Genomic DNA, 22014 nt, shown 5'->3' on the forward strand with positions numbered 1-22014 from the left:
TAGCTGACTGTAGGGGACAGTGAGAGGGACTTTCCAAACACGGATTGAACACTAAACCCCGGATTTACTGCTGCAAACACGGAACTGCCCATTAACTCACAGCCTCTCACTGTGAGGGAAGGAGTGGCAACTTATTCTTTCTTTGCTTCCAAAGGAACTCCAGAACCAAACATCTGAGCACAGAGCATTAATACTAACGCATTACCTCATACTCCTGGGCAGCTTGAACGACGGGTCCATTATATATGTATCAAAACCTGTGTGATGTCCCAGGACCCATCCTCACAGGGTCCCAACCCACCCCCAAGATGATCACACATCTTTCCCCTGTCTCACACAGTAATCAGTATTCCTCCCAACCCGTGACTATCTGTCGGAGACGTCTGCTTCATCGCGGAGGGAGGAATGTCCAGTTCCATCTGTAGAAGCAACAAGATCGGGCGAACACCAAACACTGGAAATTCCATGTTCCTGGACTCCTCATCCCAGGATGATAACGAATGGCCCAGCACTCCCAGAGCTCCTTTTTGCCGCTAATGTGCTGCGGTGTCTCAGCTATTCACAGTTCAAAAAAAAAAATAGCACTCCTACACCAACCCATGACAGAATTGTAACCTGAAGGACCGTTGTCTGGACGGGGATCGAGTTGACTTTCGGTCCGTGATTTACAAAATGGCCCCGGATACATTTCATCATGTCTCTGGGCATATTATTGATTATGTTGTTGTTGAGTGGAATCTACACCAAATCAGCTGGTCGCCCCTTTTCCCGTAGTGGAACAGGAACAATATATTTCAATATTAAACGGTAAATATAGCCCTGGAAACAGAGTATAGAGATTTTTCTCTTTTTTTAATTCTAAATATTGACCGACGACAAGATGTTTGTGACATTCTAAAAAAAAGATCTGCATAAGTACAATCACAAGATTCATTAGTCATCTGTTCATTCCAGCACAGACATTATATATTCCATAATTCCATACAGTAAATGCTCAAAACACCCTCGAATCCACACTGGATCCTGTGGCCACTGAATTTCTGCTAAAGGGCTGTGTAGAGTGATAAAAATCTTCAACACTCCTTGAAGCTGTGGTGGGCTGTTTCCCTGGTGACTGAGGAAGAGGCCCACCAGAACTAAACGAAAAAAGGAAGTTACATTCTCAACCTCACATGCTCTGAGTTTCCTTATGACCACAATGAAAACTGAACACTCTGCCATTCTGTAATGGTTAAACTAAAATACCAGCTGCTGTTTTAACCCCTTCGAGGTGCAATAAATCTGCTTGCAGTTCCAGCTCTACAGAACTTCAGCAGTGCAGAAGCTGTTCCATTGTAGACACCGGCTATCGATCCAGGTCAGGTTTGGACCCGATGCGGGACTGGGTGATGAAGGTAAAGTTCCCGGGATAAACCACAATGGATGAGTGCAGCCTCGGTATCACCGCCCCATCACGCTCCTAGGACCAGGGCAAGAGGGGCCGAGCGGCGGCTCATCTCATTCGGTATGTTGTGAAGGTCCCACAACACAGACCGACCCCGGCAGGTTCTGTCCAGCAAGCGCAGAGAGGCCGCCAGATCGGGGAAGTTAACTGGATGCATTACCTTACATCAGACTTCCACACTCGGGACCAGGCTCAGTACTCACCGATGAGAACTTGTTTTCACGGATTCCCGACTCTGGGGGTGATGGTCGTCTCCTAATCCGGACCCTACAGACGATCCGCCGCCGCCGCCGACCCGCTTCAACACAGAACTGAAGGAAAGTCAGGACCGTAATTTATTTCATCAGAGCTGGGGGCGGAGCCTCGGAAACAAGGCAGATCTGCGGTAAAATGGGAGCGGGAAAAGGGCTCACGTGACTTTCACATACATGTACGTCCATGAAATTTTGAAAAATTTTGCAATTTTCGCCGTCAGCTCAGAATCTGACAACAAAACTTCCTTAAGAATATGCGAATATATCACAGATCTTGTAGCTATGTTTAGATTGTGACGAGATCTGAAGGATTATTCTAAAGCTGACTGTTCCTTTAAACGAGAGAGAGAGAGAGAGAGAGAGAGAGAGAGAGAGAGAGAGAGAGAGAGAGAGAGAGAGAGAGAGAGAGAGAGAGAGAGAGAGAGAGAGAGAGAGAGAGAAAGAGAGAGAGAGCGAACAGCTTGTGTGCTAATTCAGCAGTAGGGAGACAGAAAGTCTGTGAGTTGCCTTGGAAACTGAAAGGCGGAGCTATGTGATGGACAGCTGGTGTTCAGCACTTGGAGATATATACAAGGTCGTTGACTTTTTAATCATACACACACCAGAGACACACAAGACACACCACAGGAGACACACACCAGAGACACACAAGACACAGCACAGGAGACACACAAGACATACCACAGGAGACACACACCAGAGACACACAAGACACACCACAGGAGACACACACCAGAGACACACAAGACACACCACAGGAGACACACGACCCCTGAGACAAGGAGGACACTGGTGAGCTTTGTGTGCCCACGACAAGGGCGGGGTTTTTACTCGCTGTGTGGACGGAGGGGTGACCGGTGCGGAGATATCGGTGTGTTTAACCCTGGTCTGGGGTTGATAGCTCCACCACAGAAGACGGCATCCCCTTTTTGTGGTCACAGTCGGTGACTGTGAGCTTCGGGAGCAGGAGGAGAACGTGAGGATCGACATCGGCATTGGAAGACAAACCAACACTCTAACTCTCTCTCTCCAACTCTACTCAAACCAAATTCCCGAACTGAACTGATCACTTACCATCCCACCGTGAGACTGTATCACCCAATCACCTGAGCTGGGGAAGATTGGGAACCTGATATTGCATACATATACTTTGTTAACCTCTTTACCTTACCTTGTTTTATATCACTTTATTCACGTTGTTACTAAAATATAGAGTTCATATAGAGTTTATAACGGAAGACTCCGACTCCAGGTGTGTCCATATCTGCTGGTTCTTTATAACACGATACAGGATATGAGTAAATCGGGCACTCGTCCCGGAGATGAACAAAAACTGGTGGGAGCCATTCTAAAATTTGTTGGGGGCTTGATTGACTAGTTGATTTGATTGGGGAAATTCCCTTCCGATTTGTGTGAGAGGATTATCAGCAGAAATGGAGTTTGAGGTTAATACGTTTGTGGCCGAACCAACCCAGGAGGCGCTGGATGATGCTAAGAGGGATGTGCTGTTGGGAATTGCTCGTCAGTTAAAGGTTAAGGTGACCACTCGCATGAAGAAGGCTCAGATACAGCTGTTAATAGCACAGCATTATGTAGCCAAGGGGAAATTTGAAGAGGAGGTGTTGGGAATGTTTGCTGAAGGTAAAGTACTTACTGAGGCTGAGGTTCACCTTCAGTTAGCAAAACTGAATTATGAGTATGAGTTGAATTTAATTGTGATCATTGGCATCACACACACAGTACTGTACTGGTTAATGTTTATTGGTCAATGAGTATGAGAATGGGACACTTCCTGCTCGGGTGGTGGGAACAACCAACTAGAGTATTCAGAGCGAAAGTGGTCAGGTCCTCCAGGAGAATTAACCTGCCGAGCTGTAGGAACGTGGCAGTGGGAACGTAGTACAAGATTAGTTTTTGTAATAAGGTCACACTTCTCTGAAAGCAATGGCACTACATTCCAAGCACACAGAGCAGCCAGAGCACAGCTCCTCCCAGTGTTTGCACAGGCCAGAACAAGACTAGAGTACAACGACAGTTATGGATCAGAATATAACACTGATGACACAGAGCTGGATAATCCCAGTTTTGTGCTGTACCTCTGATAAATGAACCCCACCAGCTCTGTACTGTTGGGGCGGAAAAATGGATGAACCCAGACCCCAATAAACGCAACACTGCTCTGTGAAGTCTCATATTTTCAGCACAAATCATTTGCTGTAGAGATAAAGACATGAACATTTCAGTGTGAATTCACTGCCGCCCATGCCCAGCCCGCTGAGTACACAAACGACCTGCAACGCTGCAAGAACACAGACCTGTGCAAACCAGCTCTGGACTGCGTGGACACTGACCAGTGTAGATCCAGCACGGAACCGCAGGGAGTTGGATAATCAGAAAGCAAACTCTGCTGCAGCTCAGCGTGTTGAGGAAGAGGAGGGTGTAACTATCAAATAAACATACGTGCCTGTACAAGAACATTCAGCAGCTGATTGCGAGGACAATGAACTTTACAATATCCAGATTTTCAAAGCCAGGACACAGACCTGTACAACTCGGAACACTGTGAAGTGACCACGATGAACTTGGCACACCCAGCACTGTACTCCACCCTGTGCAACACTAACACTGGAATTCACCGACACCATCAATCACCTCCCTCCCTCTGGGCAGCTTTCCAGAGTTGATAAGGGGGGACCTTGAGATGTTATGCGCTTCAATTTCCAAATGTTTTTGAAATGCTAGCAGAAGAGAAATAAATAAATGTAGCCAGCTTATGAAATTATAAGAACACCAGAGTAGTTTGCAGTTCGGCTATAATTACCCAAATATTGACTGGAATTGTTAGTGTAGAGACTACGAGGAGCAGTATTTGTTGGCAGTGTCCTGGAAAGGTTTTCCAGCATTTATAACACGTCATATTTCAGTTTGTGCAGATTTATGACGTCAGCTAAAACTCAGATTAACATCTACGGGTGTGTACTGGAGAACATCGGACAGACTGCATCATGATCTGGTACGGAAACACAAATCTCTTACACCGGCTGAACTGCCCGCTCCGTTTTACCATGGTGATACCCATGTCCCTTTCCCGTCCTAGTAGGATAAAACCCTAAAGAGCAGCCAGTGTTACACACGCCTTGGTCGAACTTAACTTTCACAGCCCCACAACCTCCATGTTGAAAATTGACACATTTAATCTTGTCTTCAGTCCGAGGGTGATCGTTAGCTCGTTTCTCTTCCAACAAAGTCCGTTTCACTGGACGAGTCTATGTTTCTGTTTCAGACCTTGTAACAAAACCTGTCACGTGACGTACACTGACAAAAACGGGAATGGAATAGATAGATTGATAGATAGATAGATAGATAGATACTTTATTCATCCCCATGGGGAAATTCAACCTTTTTTCCAATGTCCCATACACTTGTAGCAAAAACTAATTACATACAATACTTAACTCAGTAATAATATGATATGCATCTAAATCACTAACTCAAAAAGCATTAATAATAGCTTTAAAAAAAAGTTCTTAAGTCCTGGCAGTTGAATTGTAAAGCCTAATGGCATTGGGGAGTATTGACCTCTTCATCCTGTCTGAGGAGCATTGCATCGATAGTAACCTGTCGCTGAAACTGCTTCTCTGTCTCTGGATGGTGCTATGTAGAGGATGTTCAGGGTTTTCCATAATTGACCGTAGCCTACTCAGCGCCCTTCGCTCAGCTACCGATGTTAAACTCTCCAGTACTTTGCCCACGACAGAGCCCGCCTTCCTTACCAGCTTATTAAGACGTGAGGCGTCCCTCTTCTTAATGCTTCCTCCCCAACACGCCACCACAAAGAAGAGGCCGCTCTCCACAACTGACCTATAGAACATCTTCAGCATCTCACTGCAGACATTGAATGACGCCAACCTTCTAAGGAAGTACAGTCGACTCTGTGCCTTCCTGCACAAGGCATCTGTGTTGGCAGTCCAGTCTAGCTTCTCGTCTAACTGTACTCCCAGATACTTGTAGGTCTTAACCTGCTCCACACATTCTCCATTAATGATCACTGGCTCCATATGAGGCCTAGATCTCCTAAAGTCCACCACCATCTCCTTGGTCTTGGTGATATTGAGACGCAGGTAGTTTGAGTTGCACCATATCACAAAGTCCTGTATCAGTTTCCTATACTCCTCCTCCTGTCCATTCCTGACACACCCCACTATGGCCGTGTCATCAGCGAACTTCTGCACATGGCAGGACTCCGAGTTATATTGGAAGTCTGATGTGTACAGGGTGAACAGGACCGGAGAGAGTACGGTTCTCTGCGGCGCTCCTGTGCTGCTGACCACCGTGTCAGACCTACAGTCTCCCAACCGCACATACTGAGGTCTATCTGTCAAGTAGTCCACTATCCAATCCACCATGTGAGAGTCTACTCCCATCTCCGTTAGTTTGTGCCTTAAGATCTTGGGCTGGAGACATTAGATTCATGCTGTAATGGCAGGTGAATCACGTCGGAAAATGCGCGAATGCTCTTCGAGGTTGAACTGCAATTGTCGAACGAGGCCGTGCTGTAAAAGCAGATGAAATACTGGTAAATTGTCATCGACTGGAAAGCAAAGGTCACTTTTGCGGTCATTAAATTCCATGGATGAGTAGGGTTGGGATATTGACAAAGAATGACGGGGTTCTTGTTTACTGATGTAGAGAAAGGCAAGGACATGGGATTTCAAACATGAATGAGGGTAGGGAACATGTAGAGTAATGTGCATTTCAACACATTCCGAAAACCTGCCCTCACGAAACGAAATGGTCATGATGCAGTGACGTATAATTATGGTCTAATTAGAGAATCATAAAGTTTGGATGTAATTGCAGTGAAACCGCTGCAGAAGGGTTTCATCAGGAAGTTGCTGAACATGAAACATTTCAGATATCAGAGGAGAATCTATCGTTCAATTCTTGAAACGGAGGAGGAAGAAGTGTTTCATAAGGAAGTTTAAGAAATATTAGAGACATGCTGGTGTTCAGTAGTGTTAACTACTTCTCCATATCAAGTGCATCTAATATGAAGGCATAGGTTTATCGGATCTGTAAGTTTTGGCATTCGTTAACGGAAGGTGTTGAGTGTCTTCAGATGTAGGCGTTTGACGCAGCGATTTAGTTACCACTCTGCGACCCATGCTACTGGTAAAGCTCATTCCACTGACCTTCGATCTACGTTCCCCGCCTGCGGCGTTCTCCACTGGCATCGCGAGTCAGAGCGAAGAGGACACCTGATCATCTACCTGACCGGCTGGCAAGGATCGGGAATGAACTGCAACGTCTTTTGTTTTTACACCGGCCGAACTGCCCTCTCGCTGCTTCCATGGCGATGCCCTGTCCCTTTCACGCATCTGATTGAGCCACGCTGAGTAGGAATATCCATCCCTAAGTAGGAATCTCCATTCCTGAGTAAGAATCTTCATCCTTGAGTAAGAACATTCATCTCTGAGTAATTATCAACTCTCTCTCTCTCTCTCTCTCTCTCTCTCTCTCTCTCTCTCTCTCTCTCTCTCTCTCTCTCTCTCTCTCTCTCTCTCTCTCTCTCTCTCTCTCTCTCTCTCTCTCTCTCTCTCTCTGTAGCTATCTATCTATGTATACACACACACACATACATACATATAGCACATATATGTCAAACTCAAGGCCCGCGGTGGAATTAGGAATTATCTTTGGCCCGCGAGATAATATCTAATTACTATTAAAGCTGGCCCCAGTAATCGAAGCGCCTATGGCGTATGATATGGCTAATGCTGAGTTTATTCAGGTACCAGGTTTTCAGGGTTTTTAGTGTTTATTCGGCAGTCTTCTTCATAAGAAACGGAATTTGTAAAGTGAAACACTTTGTAGTTATAGCAGAGACTGAAACACATGAGAGCAGGCTGAAAAAACGGAGGCAACGAAAGCTGCGTTCGCACGCGTCCGATTGATCCGGCCCGCATGAAGCTGCATTTTGCTCAATCCGGCCCGTGACCTAAAATGTGTTTGACACCCCTGAATACGCGCTCGTGCGCGCGCGCACACACACACACACACACACACACACACACACACACACACACACACACACACACACACACACACACACACACACACACACACACACACACACATATTTCCACTCCTTGCTTCGTGTCTCGTTCTTTGCTGATTTGTAGATTAGGTCTTTCTGGTCTGCATAACTCTGTCTGTCTATCTACCTATCCGTCTGTCTGGCTGCCTGTCCTCTGCTGTCTGTTTTTGTCTGTTTGTCCCTCTAACTATATGCTGCTGTGTCAGATATTGCGAATTTGATGGAGAGGGTTCCAGAAGGAGATTATCAATGAGAAGCACGTGTGGAGTTTGGAAATGATTATTTTCTCAGTCTTACTGGAGCGATTTACCAAGGCAGACTGACTGTCATGATCCGTTAGCCAGCGGGTCGGTCACTAGCAATCTCCCACTTGGGCCCCCAGATTTAACAACATTGATGATATATTATTGGAGGGACCTCGAGTGCAAAAGGTAAGTGAAGGTTCACATGATCTGGCTGAGAAAATGAAGCACTGCGAGCGGATAAACAACTATAATGAAAACTCAAATTTTCAGCCCTAATGTGGCGTCTGAACGGACAGAGTAACAACTTACAAAGAAAGATTCAAGAGAGCATGAAGATTAACTTCAAGCACCCTTCAGTTCCGAACCAGGGAAGAGCTCCAGCGTCATTTTTCCAACATAACAAAGACTGCCATCCAAGTCTCGACACTACATTCCGCCGGAGAATGGTTAGATGCCGCTGTTCCTTCAAGAATCAGACTGCAATTGTGGCCTGCCACCTTTGCTCTTGGGAAGTCTGTACCTAAAGTTCACCTACTGAGTACTGAGTGCTCCCTTGTTCTCCCCATCCATAGCTCTCATCCGCATGATCATAAGGCTCCCCATCTCCCCTTATTCCTTTCTCCCCATCTCCCCATCTCACCATCCGGTAGAGTAGCAGCACCTCCCCCCACCATACCAGACGTAACGCAGCCCGTCAGAATACTCTCCAGAAGTTTTTTTGAGTTCATTCGTTAATCTCTTAATGAAGTGCTGTATAGCCGCTGTCTTGCCTTCTTTATAACTGCATCGATATGTCGGGAGCAGGTTAAGTCCTCAGAGATCTCAACACCCAGGAACCTGAAACGGCTCACACTCTCCGCTTCTGGTCCCTCTATGAGGATTGGTATCTCTCTCCTTCCTAAAGTACACAATGAGCTTTTTCGTCTTACTGACGTTCAGTGCAAGGTTGTTGCTGCGACACCTCTCAACTAGTTGACATATCTCACCCCTGTTCGCCCTCTCGTCTCCATCTGAGATTCGACCAACAATGTTAGCATTATCAGCAAATTTATAGGTGGTATCTGATGTGCACATTTGTTGACTCGATATGCAGACGGATGTAAGGAAGATCGAGGGATATGGACAGGGTAGGGAGGAGGGATTAGAGTTTGATTGCCTTTGATTAGCTTTTTAGCTGGTATGGCAATACATAGTGGGCCGAACGTCCTTTTCACCTGCTGTATATTTTTAAACTCTATGCTCTATGATATCTGTAAACTTCTTCTAAATCTTCTTTCCATATGGGAAAATACGTGTTTGCAGCTCTGGGCTCTCGTGGCGCAATCGGTTAGCGCGCGGTACTTATATGGCAGTACGCGGCGGAGAAATGCCGAGGCTGTGAGTTCGAGCCTCACCTAGAGCACTCGTGATTTTTAATGCTTGCTGTGTCCGGGTGACTAGGCGTCTCTCAAGCTGAGCATTCCACTGGAATGTTACATTTGATTTTGTGCCTCTGAGACACCCCGCTTATTATTGTAATTAACTTCGAATCGATGCACCTTTGATTTTGATCTGAGCAGGACAGCGTGAGTTTAAATCCAGGGCTGAGTGCTCAGTCCACTGTTGTTCACTCTGCTGACCCACGACTGTGCTGCAACACACAGCTCGAACCATATCATCAAGTTCGCCGATGACACGACCGTGGTGGGTCTCATCAGCAAGAACGACGAGTCAGCTTACAGAGAGGAGGTGCAGCAGCTCACGGACTGGTGCAGAGCGAAAAACCTGTCTCTGAGTCTGAAAAAAAAAACAAAAGAGATGGTCGTTGACTTCAGGAGGGCACAGAGCGACCACTTCCCGCTGAACATTGACGGCTCCTCGGTAGAGATCGTCAATAACATCAAATTTCTTGTTGTTCACCTGGCGGAGAATATCACCTTCTCCCTCAACACCAGCTCCATAGTAAAGAAAGCCCAGCAATATCTCTACTTTCTGTGAAGGCTGAGGAAAGCCCATCTCCCACCCCCCATCCGCATCACATTCTATTGGGGATGTATTGAGAGCATCCTGAGCAGCTGCATCACTGCATGGTTCGGAAATTGCACCATCTCAGATCGCATGACCCTGCCGTGGATAGTGGGATCAGCTGAGAAGATCAGCGGGGTCTCTCTTCCCGCCATCACGGACATTTACACTACACGCTACATCCGAAAAGGAAATAGCATTATGAAGGACCCCACGCACACCACATACTATCTCTTCTCCCTCCTGCCATCTGGGAAAAGGCTCCGAAGCACGCGGGCTGTCATGATCAGACTGTGTAACAGTTTCTTCCCCCAAGCCATCAGACTCCTCTATATCCGGAGCCTGGACTGACACCAACATACTGCCCTCAACTGTGTCTACTTTCTTGCTTATTATTTATTGCAATGCCTGCACTGTGTTGTGCACTTTATGCAGTCCTGCGTAGGTCTCTAGTCTTTTGTAGTTTTCGTGTTGTTTTTACGTAGTTCAGTGTAGTTTTTGTATTGTTTCATGTAACACCATGGTCCTTGAAAACGCTGTCTCGTTTTTACTGTGTACTGTACCAGCAGTTATGGTCGAAATGACAATAAAAAGTGACTTGACCTGACTTGACTTGACAATATTCATATTAATTTAAGAAACCCTTCCGGATGTCCCATAGTCACTTGCGCTGACTATTGCCTTTTCCTACAAAGTATCTCTACAAGACAGCTGCTTTCAGCCATCAACGATACCCTTCAGCGATTTTCTGCCGGGTGTCAGCGATCACATTAGCAGAACATGTGACCGGCATCGGCAGCACATACGACCATCCACCACCTGCTCCCATGGCCTCAAGTGACTCTGAGTTGCGGAGGGTGCTATGGGAGTGCTACATGTCGCCCTGGGGTGACCTGCAGGCGAGTGGTGGGAAGACGGAGCTTATACTTACTTCGGTAGAGACGTATCTTGTAAAACTCCATCAAGTCAGCTCTCAACCTCCTAATCTCCAAAGAGAATGTCCGGAATGTCTTATCCAGGCAGCCTCATGGTAAACATCCTCTGCACCCTCTTTAAAGTTTTCACATCCTTTCTATAAGGTGGCGCTTGGGACCGAACACAATATTCCAAATGTGATCGGATCAGTATTTTAGAGTTACAATACCTCGCGGCGCTTTAACCCAAGCCCCTGAAAATGAAGGCCAAACCCAATACGCCTCCTTAACAAACTTATCAAGAAACCAATTTATCTTAGCGGACACAATGAAATCTGCAGATGCCGGAAATTCAAGCAACACACACAAAATGCTGATGGAACGCAGCAGGCCAGGCAGCATCTATAGGGAGAAGCACTGTCGACGTTTCGGGCCGAGACCCTTCTTAGCAGAGAAGCTTTGCGAACGCTTTGGATGTGGACCCCATCATCCCCCTCTTCCACTACACTGCTGACAATGTTGCTATTAGCCCTGTATTCTGGCTTCAAGTTCGCTCTTCTAAAGTGAATCAGTTCACACTTGTGCCACATCACAGAATTTAATCAGGCTCGGGAAGCATGACTTGCTCCTCACAAAGCCATGCTGACTCCCTAATCAGGATACGCTTCTCCAAATTCTTCTAAATCCCGCCAAAAAAAGAAACTTCCCCAAAAGTTTCCCACCACTGAAGTAAGACTCACTGGACTATAATTTCCAGAGTTATCCCCAATACAAATCTTGAACAAAGGAATAATATTTTCCAAGGTCCAATCCTCTGGCAGCCCTTCTGTGGCCAGTGATAACACAACGATCATCGCCAAGGGAGCGGCAACCTCTTCCCCGGCTTCGCGCTGTGACCTTCGGTATATCCCGAGCACACGAGGACTAATCTATCCTAATGTTTTTTTACAAAATTTCTCTCTTTACAGCTCGACATGTTCCAGCACGTCAGCACATTTAATGCCTTCACAAACGTCCAGATCTCTCTCGGTGGTAAATACTGAAGTAAAGTCTTCATTATTGTCTTGCCCCAACTCCCCGTTTCCAGGCGCATGTTTCATCTTCTATCCCTGACCGGTCCCACCCTCACTCTAGTCAGCTTCTTCTTCTTCTTCACATATATCTAAAATGCCGTGGGGCTTTCCTTAATCTTTATTGCTAAGTCTTTCCAAAGACCTTTCCAGCTCTCTAAATTCCTATTCTTCAGTTCGTCTCTGGCTGAATTGCTCTACAGTCCTGTCTGATCCTTGCTTCCGAAACCTTAAATCAGCTTCGTTTATCTCTTGACGAGATGATCCACATCTCTTGTCATTCATGGGTCCTTCACCCTACCATCCTTTTCCTGCCTCAATGGGACAAATCTACCCAGGACCCCATGCAACTGCCGCCTACCATCCCTCCACATTTCCGTCGTGTATTTCCCGAAGCACAACCGTTGCTGAATTAAGGTCCGTTTCCAGACTTTTAGCACCGCGATTCCACTTCCCATAACTAATTACCTTAGGAATTGTAATAGAGTTGTGGGGAAATACTGGACCCACTTGATTCCGGGACTGACAGGGTCTGTCAGGAGGTAGTGAGACTTCGTGCTTAATTTGCAGACTGACAAGGGCGGAGATGGGTGGAGAGAGAGCGGCAGTGCAACTAGTTTGGGAACTGATGTGGGCATGTGGGAAGAGAACCGAGACGTGGGACTAATCTGGGGATTGACACGGGTTGTGGGGAGAGAGTGAGACAGTGTGATTAGTTTGGGAACCGACACGGACTGTGGGGAAAGAGTGGGACAGTGTGATTAGTTCTTTGACTGACGAGCTGTGGGAAGAGAGTGGGACAGTGCGATTAGTTCCGTGACTGACACAGGCTGTGCGGAGAGCGGGATAGTGTGATCAATTTGGGGGCTGACAGGGGCTGTGGGTCATGATCAAGGAAGTGGTGCTAGTTTTGAGACTGTCACGAGGCTGTGGGACAATCATGGTGCATTGGGAATACTTTGGGTCTGACACGTGTCTGGCGGATAATTTTGAGGACTGACGCAGGACTGCGGGATTAGGGTGTGTTTCCTGCTTCAAAAAGAATGCTGCTGGAACAGAGTGAATCAGAATTATATATTAACATTATTATGTTTTACACAAGTCCTCTGCCGTGTTATTTCCTAAATAGTTAAAGTGACCTTCGAACTAACTTAAGACCATACAGCGAGCTTCTTCCTCTCCATCGAGGAGCTCCCCCTCACGGCGCAACGCCGCATTACCGCGCTCTCACGCCACACTTCCTTTGAGCTCAGCACCACGGAATCCCGCTCACCCCAGAAGTGCCGGGAATCTGGGATTCCCCACCGCACCCACAAACCCACATTTTCCCGGCAGCCGCTGGCTCCATGCATCAGCCACACGGATGTCAGCTAAATCTCCAACCTTCCATCCCTTTCGTTCGACACGGCCGGCCTCAGGACGTTATCAGCCCGCATTGTCTCTGTAGGGGCTACCACTCTTTCCTCTCGCCGGAGGAGAGGAAACAAGAGCCTGCCATTACCCCTCTGGCAGTCTGGAGGGTCGCACACCCTCCGGTAAAAGCCAGCCACCTCCCGGGAAGCTGAATGCGGGATGAAGACCCGAAACTCGACTTCTACCCCACATGTGCCCGAAAGGGTTTCGAAGCCTTTCTGTACACGAGCCCTCTCCTCCCGCTCCCTCAGCGCCTGAGACAAAGCCTGCGGTATCTCCGAGGAGCCACACAGTCGGTTCGGGTGTTTAGGGCCGGGAAGTGAGGTTGAGCACCGGCGGGTCTCCATATCGCAGAGAAGTAATTGAGATTCCGATGTCAACGTTTAAGAGATGATTTGATAAGTACTGGGTGTATGGATGGCCGCGGTCCGGGTGCAGTCGATAGGAGTAGGCAGTTTAAATAATTCCTGACTGACCTGACGTGCTGTAGACCCTGTTTCTGTGCAGTGGTTTCCTCTGGCGGTGCAGTCAATAGTTCAGCGATTTGCTTACGTCGTCACCCCTAATTCCATTAACTTTCCAGCTGTTGCTGGGTGGTCAGATTAAATCGGTTATTTCCCTCAGCCCTGTTTCTCGGAACACTGTAACTGCAGAGTTCAAATATAGTTGTAAAGTGTACCGGTTGAGAGGAGTTGGCAAGCGGACCCGAGGTATTCCCAGTTGTGTCTGAGCCTGGAGGATTTAGGTGAGGGGGTACGGAGGTCTCGGGGGGTTAGGGAACTCCCAGATAAGTTGACCTATGTAGTGCCTGGGGGACAGGGCGTCAGGTTTACTGTTTGGGGAGCAATGTCACTGTTTGCGCCTGGGTTAGGGTGTGTGTTGGCAGGAAGAGTGGTCGAGTTATTTAACAGTCATGAGGACATGAATTTTATTTGTTGCGGGAAGAGTGTAAAGGGGTTTCTTCTGTTTCTTTGTTACAGCGTATGTTAATCAAAATGGCTTCTTAGTTTTGTTAAAAGTAGGAATGCTTCTTTGTTGTGAGAGAGTACTGGAAGCTCGTTTAGGTTAAAATTTACTGATAACGAGAATTGTATTCATTTGTTAACCAATTGGTATTAATGTTGTTCTTTCTTCTGGGTCTGTAATCTAGTGTTGGCGGGCTTTTGGGGAGTCAGCGCGAGGGGGTGAGAAAGAGAGAACGCGATGCTGTAAACTGGGCGACGGAACTGACCCCGAGCGGGTTTCCCAGGCCAGGAGGTTTTGCGAGGAGAGGAGAAGAAGACAGACGTGCCGGGGGGAGGGGATTTGGTTGATCACTGCGGGTGGTCCTGAGCTGCGAGTCGAGGAGGTCTGAGGGGATCAAATGGTGGCTAGAAGACTTCGCTCATTGAGGTCCAAAGGTTGTGCACGAAGTGTTAGGACTTTGATAAATTGGCGCCTTTTCTTTATTTTATTTTCCTTCTTATATACTGCATCTTTATTAATCACAGTTTTAGAAATCTCTATAAAGTGTAATCATTTAATCGCACATGGCGTACTATTTGTTAATTGGCGGGTTTGGGGACATCACACAGCATTCAAACAAGCTGATTATCCAGTTTGGTGGGGCCGAAGGCTGCTCCCCCAGACGGAAGCGAGCTGAGCGAGCCTGAGGCAAGCCAGGGGGTTACATGTGAAATGTTTAAGGGAAACATGAGGAGAAACGTCTTCATTCAGAGGGTCGGCAGAGTATAGACAGTGCTACCAACGCAAACCGTAATTGAGATTTCACTTGCAACGTTTAAGAGTTGATTGGATAAGTGCACGGATGAGAGGGATATGGATGGCCACGGTCCGGGTGAGGTCGATGGGATTAGGCAGTGTAAATAATTCCTCACTGACTGGACGGACTGAAGACCCTGTTTCTGTGCAGTGGTTTCCTGTGGCTGTCTGACTGTATGTCTGGATTACAACGTCAGTGTCTCGCAACACTGACCAATCTAGAAAGTCGTTGATGCTGTTCGATCCCTCTGTCTTCGCACATACTGAAGCATAAAGACTGAGTAAAATGGATGGTTACAGCATGAGGAGATAGATGTGAGATGATAAAGGGAGTATCACACTGCATGAATATACCTTCAGTAACGCGGTAGAGACAATAGTTCAGGTCTGGAGGTGGGTGTGAAAGTGGTCCCAGTACAGGGAACAAATCTGTTGCTTCGGCTGTGGTAATGGGAATCATTCGCCCCGATACTATACAACAAAGGGTTCATTCAGCCCGAATCCTATCCTTGGACAGAAATTTAAGGTCAGAAGCCTTGGCAGCCTTTGGAGGCTTGAAGTTGTGGAGACGTCATGTTTTAATTGTGTTGAATATTAACTCGGGGGACACATTACTTTCGGCGTCTCTTTGTCCTGGAGTCGAAAGGCTTTATTAAATGTTGCATGATTGCCATTACAGATGTTTGTTAACTGTTGAACAAATAAGACCATGCCATTTTCTGTGATATTTTGAAAATATGAATGCATTGCAGATTTAAAATACAGCATGCGGTTTGGACATAAGTGATGTCAATTAAAAGAAAGAGAGAAAGATTATGGCCATCAATGGCTTTATGTCAGTTGTCTGTTTCTTTAGTTTGTGTTGGAAGGATGATTGAATTAATCTTCTTTTTCACCATACTCATGACAAAAAAAATTGGGTCACCTTGCGAGAAGTGATTTCCAGGAACTGATGCGAAATTCGAAGGCTGCATATCTTTCCGAAATTCTATGAAGTGCTGATGTATGCTCGCCTCAGCTCCCCACATCTCACGCTCCCATCTCTTCTACAGAATACGTGCTCAGGCCTTTTGCTTTCGAAGTTGTTTGTTCTGTATTCTCCAATTGCCTACGATGGTTTTGAAGGGAGACAAGTGTGTGCACGGGTGTTTGCTTTGGCCTCGCTGTATTTTTAGTTTGTGTAGTTTTGTGTGTTTCATTTATTATTAATTCAGAGGGAGACTCGGATTTCACACCGGCCATGTGGATTCAGGGTTAAATGGATCGAAGTTTGACCGTATCTACACCCGATATGATAAAACCAATATTTCGAAGTATTGGGAATTGAATTGGGAATTTGGAATTGTCATTCAGGAAGGATGGTTATTTTAATGAGCACCAGAATCTGCTCTGAACACTATTAAATACTGGTTTTAAGTTGTAGGTCTCCATTGGAAAAGATTGTTTTGAGGTCATGGTAGCATCTGCCCTAAAACAGGTAAATGACAGGTCAGCTTAGATAACGTGGCAGTGTAGTCAATAGCTCAGCGATTTTCTTACGTCATCAGCCCTAATTCCATAAATTAACCAGCTGCTGCTGTGTGATCAGATTAAGTCGATTATTTCCCTGAGCCCTATTTCTCGGAACTCTGTAACTGCTAAGTCCAAAAGTTGTAAAATGTCCCAAAATGTCCATCCTATTAGCGGGACGCGGCTGCCCGCTGTCTTCCAGCCAGAATTCACTCTATCTACTACATCACCTGCCTTCTGTTAGGAAGTCAATTCTGAATCAACGAAGGATTACCTAGATCCCATGCCCCCTGACTCTCGGAATTAATACACCTACATCGACTATTCTGATAACTCAGCCTGGCTCATATAGGACAACATACCTCTCAAAGAGCCACGTTGTCTCTCCGTAGCCAAACTACGTTTCTCCAAATACTCATAAATTCCATCTTTAATAATCCTCTATAATAGTTTACCCACTACTGATGAAAGATTCACTGGTCTATAATTCCAATTAGTATCCTATTATCTTGCTTCAACAAATGAATAGCATTTGCTACCTTCTAATCTAGTTCTACTTCCGTAGCTACGGAAAACACAAATATCCTGTCCAGAAGCTCAGCAATGTCTTCGCTTTCCTTTCCAAATCATCTGGACAATATTCCTTCCAGCACCGGGGTATCATCTATTATAAAATTCTCCAAGTTTTCAGCGCATCCTCTTTCTTAGCCTCGGCATATTTTACCGTAACTACCTTTTTGCGCTGGGTGTTGCCTTTATGGCAGTTATTTAGTTTATAATATTTTCGCTTAGTAATTCGTTGTTAGCATTTTCTAGCTGAAGTTAGGATTGTTTAAAGTAAATTCGTTGTCTGTGATATAGCGCGGCGATGACGTCACATCCGGTTTCGCCGCGTCTTGTGGGAAAATACCGGTTTGGAGAAACGGGATGGTGGGGGCTCACATGTGCGAGTCCGGCGCAAGAAAAGTTGTCTTCTACGCATTAGAAACACAGTGAAGCAACGCTGTAAGTTCACGAGATAATCGATATTTTGAATTAAAATGTTAACGCTGATTCTGTTAAAAGTAACGACGGTCGATAAGGTTTATGTTTTCGCTAGTTAAAGAGTTGCGGATAGTTGTCTTGAAGTGTATTTAAAGCAGTCAATGGCGTAATTATATTCTAACTGTATGCTGCACTTTAATGTAATGTAGTTGTTGTAGTTTACTTTTGCAAGTAATTACGATGTAAATGTGATATCAAGAAGGAAACAAATACTGTACAAATCTTGTGTTGCTTTATCAACAGTTTTCACCATACGTTAATGTGGAAGAGTGAACAGTAAATGGTTAATCTTACTGCGACCTTGTTTTCATTGACTACGGTTTACCTCAGTGTTTAGTTCAGCGTTCTGTTACACCCGAGCGAGAACATTACACGCTGTGTTCACCTTCATCTATCAAGACTCACTGCCTTCTTGGGCTCCAGATACGTTTTCCTCTTTAACTTCCGGTCTACCCACACTCTCTCCAGTCATCCTCCTATTCTTCACAGTGCAACTCGCCAAGGACTTCTCACGTCCCTTTCTAATTTTTCTAAGTCCATTATTAAATTCTCTCCTGTGTGTATTGTGACCTTCCATAACCCTACCAGATCCTTTCTCCCTGAACCTTAAGTACTTTTCCTTCTTCCTCTTGACGAGTTTTTACAACTTTATTGTCACCCAGGGTTACATTATGCTGTTATCCTTTCCCTGCGACAATGAGACAAGCCCTTATTGAACCCCATGTCAGTGCTCCCTAAACGTGTTTTCCCCTGAGTGCATCATCTCCCAATGTACCTTCCCAAGTTCCTGATAGGAAGCACCATAAATCGCCGACTTTCAATTAAACACATTCAATGCTCCTTTGTCCTATCCATGTGCAAGGTAAATCGAGGGCAGATCTGCCCTATTGCTCTGAAATGCTGACCCACCCAGAGATGTGTTACCTGATACGTTTCCTTTTCTAATATTAGATCTGTTATGGACTGTTCGCTAGTCCGCCTGTCTTCATAAAATGACATGAATCCTTCCTGGACACAACTGAGAAATTATGTCATATCTACACATTTTACCCTGGGGAGGTACCAGAGAACATTGTGGACGTTTCAGTTACCCGTGTCAATAACATGGCCAATGTCCAATGTCCGCTTACCAATCGGTTCTTCACCGTTCCCGTTGCACTTATTTGGTTGATCTGCATAGAATACTCCCAATGGGGTGATCGCGTTTTTCGTGTTTCTGTGTTAGACTCGCCATCTATTAATAAGCAAATGCTCCACGTTGTCCTTCCTTTCTGCAGCTGCGATACTATCACTGATACCATCAGACTCACTTTACGCTCAGTTACCCGACCCTGTCCATTTTGAAACATCTAAAACACGGAACGTCCTGAAGCCATCCCTGCCCTTGTGACAGTCGAGTGTCTGTGATAGTTTGGAACATACTTCAACCAATGTAACAACCACGGCAGCAGCATTGCGCGTTTGTATTGCTACCGACCTGAACTGTATGAAATCAGCAATCTTCCACCAATTCTGCAATTTCCGGATGACCAGGCATATGATTGATTGAGTTTACGACATGTTTGCCAAACCTGTTCATTGTAAAACGGGTTTATTTGAAAACTCCGTGGAAATGCCGTTAGACGCGGGCATTATGTACACAGATGGCCATTTAATGTAAACACATACTTAATTCCATTCCTCAGCTCTTCTCTGAATTTCCTCTGTGTCGGGGAACTCAAATATCTGTCCTCGTAAAAATAGTTTTGCCTTTGCCATTATCTACAATTATCTACATTATCTACAAGTATCTACAAGTATCTGGGAGTACAGTTGGACGAGAAGCTAGACTGGACTGCCAACACAGATGCCTTGTGCAGGAAGGCACAGAGTCGACTGTACTTCCTTAGAAGGTTGGCGTCATTCAATGTCTGCAGTGAGATGCTGAAGATGTTCTATAGGTCAGTTGTTGAGAGCGCCCTCTTCTTTGTGGTGGCGTGTTGGGGAGGAAGCATTAAGAAGAAGGACGCCTCACGTCTTAATAAGCTGATAAGGAAGGCGGGCTCTGTCGTGGGCAAAGTACTGGAGAGTTTAACATCGGTAGCTGAGCGAAGGGCGCTGAGTAGGCTACGGTCAATTATGGAAAACCCTGAACATCCTCTACATAGCACCATCCAGAGACAGAGAAGCAGTTTCAGCGACAGGTTACTGTCGATGCAATGCTCCTCAGACAGGATGAAGAGGTCAATACTCCCCAATGCCATTAGGCTTTACAATTCAACTGCCAGGACTTAAGAACTTTTTTAAGCTATTATTAATGCTTTTTGAGCTAGTGATTTAGATGCATATCATATTATTACTGAGTTAAGTATTGTATTGTATGTAATGAGTTTTTGCTACAACAAGTGTACGGGACATTGGAAAAAATGCTGAATTTCCCCATGGGGATGAATAAAGTATCTATCTATCTATCTATCTATCTATTTCAGGGAATGGGCTACATTGGGCATCCAAAATAATATGAAATTAGCTGATATGGAAAACAACAAAATCATGGATTTTCTTCGTTTTTCCACCTCGGCATCTTTCTGATTGTCGCTGCTGTCCCGAAGCCTTTTGCGGACTCTATTTGCCACAACGATATGTCTTAATGTTAACCCGTTAAAGACCAGGATTACGCCGATTGGTAGCAATGGTGTTAAAATACTGTCCAGTAATTGGTATCCTCTCCACACGGGTGAAGTAGCGTAATCATATGTGGCGGTGCACCGCCACGGCGTGTTGTCAATGATGACGTAAGGTTCAAGGGCAAAGTAAAACGGGACACATCTCCCGCAGCTCATTGTAACCACGGTCACCATAACCACCGTTGCTGTTCTCTCGGTGCAGTATCGCTCCCGCAGCTTTTGGCAACATATTGCGATGAAGCGATAGAAGGTAAAACTGACCGTGAGCCAAACAGAACAGTCCGTCGCTACCATCCCGAATACAAGTGTCAGAGCGCATACAGGAGTGATGAGCAGGGATCTAGAATAAATGCAGATACTGTTGGTCTGTTCCACTAAAGCAACAGCGATAACCACCATCAGATCCGCTGTTGCCATTCCAACCAGGTAACGGGTGATGCATTTGGAGAGTCCGCATTTTCCCCGAGAGAGGATAACAATCGCCATTAAATTAACTGCAAGAAATTTGGAAACAAAATAGAAATACGGTCAGTTTCCTGAATGCCCCCATTCCATCGATGCTATGCAGGGTGTGGTCTGTTTGGAAGTGGAAAGCGGGAATCCAGTGTGTGCGGTCTCGGTCGCTGCACTCCGGCTGGAGGACAATGACGGAGGTGAGTGTCAGTGGATTGGCGACCTTCCCACAGTTTAGAGCGAGGCATCCGAGTTCCACGACTCACGGACCGGTGAGCAGTCGATCGCTCCTGCAAAGAACACCATTTCCATTATTAGAGGTGAAAGAGCTGAAGGGATTGTTTGTAGCGGTGACAAAGTGGAGTCAAGGAAATATAAAGCACGAGTTCTCATTTACTGACTTACAGAGGAACAGACCTACGTGTCGCAAATAGACGGGACCGTCTTTTAAATAAGCTGCCACGTTGTTAGAAGATCGAAGTGTCTGCACTGATAGAGACTCGGACCTAGAAAAGCAGAGACCAGCATCACTTCAGAAAGCCTAGCGAGGTGAAATTCTGAAACAATGTCAATATCGGCACCAACTTAATTGACAAAAGAAGGAAACGAAATATGGAAAATGAAAATAAAAGCACTGGATGCCTGGATCCTCCATTCCGGAAACACGTTTCAGCCGATGGCAGCATCTGTGCTCAGTAACAGTGCGGATACCGCAGCAGAGTAACGACGGCACCTTACATAAAGTAACCAGCTCCGGCATCTTACCGGGGACACCAACCGCTACAAGTGTGGGATAGAAAACGGCCGCGATGTAGTAAATCGCCGCATATCCCATGTTCCGTCAGAAGCAAAGTTCAGTTGTACGGAGCGTTTCATCTGCTCAGATGGACTGGGGATCGGCTTAGCAGACTTTTATTGAGGAGAGAGCAATTTCACTGAGGCAATTAGCGTGGCGATCACGTCAGGGACATTAGTGACAACCAACTGCGCAAACACTTACGTTAAACTATTTTACTCACTGCTGCCGTGTCACGAGTTTGATTCCTCAAGGGATATTGCAATCCATTTACATTAGAAGAACACATGATCTGGATTTTTCATGTTATTTTCCATGATACCTGGCTTCAGCTATTCAAATAT

At 45.9% G+C, this 22014-nt stretch overlaps 1 protein-coding gene and 1 non-coding gene across 2 annotated transcripts in view; both read left to right on the forward strand.

Moving 5' to 3' along the window:
- The window catches only part of LOC140721392 (uncharacterized), a 1266977-nt gene that overhangs the window by 304015 nt on the left and 940948 nt on the right, over positions 1–22014 (forward strand). The window lies entirely within an intron of this gene.
- On the forward strand, positions 9349–9442 carry trnai-uau (transfer RNA isoleucine (anticodon UAU)). Its single transcript has 2 exons — positions 9349–9386; positions 9407–9442. It is a non-coding gene; the product is annotated as a tRNA-Ile (tRNA).

The sequence above is a fragment of the Hemitrygon akajei genome, unplaced genomic scaffold (genome assembly GCF_048418815.1).
Source record: "Hemitrygon akajei unplaced genomic scaffold, sHemAka1.3 Scf000054, whole genome shotgun sequence".
Classification (NCBI taxonomy): domain Eukaryota; kingdom Metazoa; phylum Chordata; class Chondrichthyes; order Myliobatiformes; family Dasyatidae; genus Hemitrygon; species Hemitrygon akajei.